The following is a 2,500-nucleotide window of genomic DNA, read 5'->3' on the forward strand; positions in this document are numbered from 1 at the left end:
GGAGAGGGAGCAGCATTAGTCTAGGGAATGGGTAGCATTGTTACTGGGGTGTTCCTGGTCCCACTACTGGTGCTCACCATCTCCTCTGCTTCCAGAGTGTGTGCCTAGGGTTCAGACCATCAGTCAAAAATCAGTCTTGTAGGGAAAAAGTCTGTTGGTTTGAAGGTAAATTCTACTGAAAATTCAAAACAAGGCATGGGACAAAAATAATTGCAATGCACTGTCATGGTGTAACCCCAGCCGGCAACTAAGCCCCACACAGCCGCTCACTCTCTCCCCCCTGGTGGGATGGGGGAGAGAATCGGAAGGGTGAAAGTGAGAGGACTCGTGGGTTGAGATAAAGACAGTTTAATAGGTAAAGAAAAAGCCGCGCACGCAAGCAAAGCAAAACAAGGAATTCATTCACTACTTCCCATCGGCAGGCAGGTGTTCAGCCATCCCCAGGACAGCAGGGCTCCATCACGTGTAACGGTGACTTGAGAAGACAAACGCCATCACTCCAAACATCCCCCCCTTCCTCCTTCTTCCCCCAGCGTTATATGCTGAGCGTGACGTCATATGGTGTGGAATATCCCTTGGGTCAGTTGGGGTCAGCTGTCCCGGCTGTGCCCCCTCCCAGCTTCTTGTGCCCCCCCAGCCTGCTCGCTGGTGGGGTGGGGTGAGAAGCAGAAAAGGCTTTGACTGTGTAAGCACTGCTCAGCAGTAACTGAAACATCCCTGTGTTATCAACACTTTTTTCGGCACAAACCCAAAACACAGCCCCGTACTAGCTACTATGAAGAAAATTAACTCTACCCCAGCCAAAACCAGCACAGCACACAGCTCCTCTCCACAAAGCTAATGCCACATGATTGCAGATTCACCTGTATGTAGATGACAACAGACAGCCTGTAAGAAATAACAGCATTCCCAGAGCTACAGGATGCAGCAGACATCAGGTCAAGTCTTACTTGGATTTCTTCAAAGGAGGAAGGATGAAGGTCTAAGAGAATTTGGTAAACCTTAAAATAAAGTCTGTTGTTTGTTTGTAATTTCACAACAGGATTGTCAGAGACTAGGAGGAGCCTCTGGTACTGTTCAGACATCAGTACTGCTGCTTTTCAGATGTGATTTAAGGTACCTTTGGGGTCTGTCACATCTGGGTGTATCATTCTTACACAGATAAAAAGGTTTGAGTGGGAACCGGGAGTAAATGTATTACAGATCATCTTATTATCTGCTAGATCTGACCTCATGGAAGATGTTTTAGTCCAGGCAAGACTACTGAAAACACCAAGTGGACATTACAGTCCTGGACCAAGAAAAGTATTTTTTGTTCTGTGCGGTTAAAGATTTCTTGAAGTATATAAACCTCTTTGAGAGGGGCTTATATACTGATGTCAAGTAACATTTGCCATGCAAAAGGAACTGATAGTCTTTACTAGCCTTATACAGCAAATCCATTGCAACACCAAATTTCCAAACATCGGCAATTTCAAACAGTATTTTCCATCCTAAATTTCCTAGTTTGTTTCTTAATTACATGGCTTTCCCAATAAGACAGCAGAAATGAAACCATGAGGGCAACATACCAACATGAACAAATGAGCAAAACATCAATGAATGAACAGATCCAGTTCTCTGCTAAGGAAACTGGAAAATTTCTTGGAATAAAATCATGAAATATCACTTTGTTTCTTTGGAGAGAAAGAAACTGACTGGTTTTGCACATGTGCATTTGAGAATGATCCAGATTCCTCCACTAATACATGAGACAGTCACCTGCTGAGAATGCAGGAGTTTTGTAGACACTCTACAGCTGAGGCACTAGAAATCCCCTAAAAAACCTCTTGCTGTATATCATGCTCTCTGCTGGGCTGCACAGTAGATACAGCACCCTGGGTTAGAGGGGTGGAATTGGTAATTCAGGCATTTTGATTAAGGCAGAGGAGGGATGGAGCCCTGGCAAGTGCACACAGCTTTGACAAAGAAGCCACCTGCCTTCATACGAAGGCTGTCCTGCGTCTCAGGGGACAAGCCAGGTCCTTCTGTGGACTTCAACAAATTGATACAACAAATTATCCAACTTTGAGAGAAAGGCTGATCGCAGGTCTGAGTCTGAAACTGCTGGCAGGCAACTTCAGAAGATGCCTAAAAAAGCAAGAGTCCTTCACTCAGATACAGGCTGCTGTGATCCTGGGAGAAAATGCAGCTTTGTGAACAGGCACCAGCACCAAGTGCGCATGAAAAACATCATATACCTGCTGGCCCTGGAATGACAGCTTTGGTGAAATGACTCTTCTTTTCCAACTTAAGGAGATTTCTGAGAGAACTGCTTTCATGTCCTTCTTTGTTGATAGCTGTGGGAAGAAGAGCTGCAGTCCCAGCCCTATCCCACATGTGCTAAGCATTGGCAGACCGGTGGGATAAGAGATCTGTGGCTGTAGCAAAGGATGCTAGAGGCTTTCTTGGATTCCTCCATAAGAGCCAAATCTTTAGAAGGGAGGACTTTGGGCTTTCC

This window comes from Aptenodytes patagonicus, chromosome 21 (genome assembly GCF_965638725.1).
Source record: "Aptenodytes patagonicus chromosome 21, bAptPat1.pri.cur, whole genome shotgun sequence".
Classification (NCBI taxonomy): Eukaryota; Metazoa; Chordata; class Aves; order Sphenisciformes; family Spheniscidae; genus Aptenodytes; species Aptenodytes patagonicus.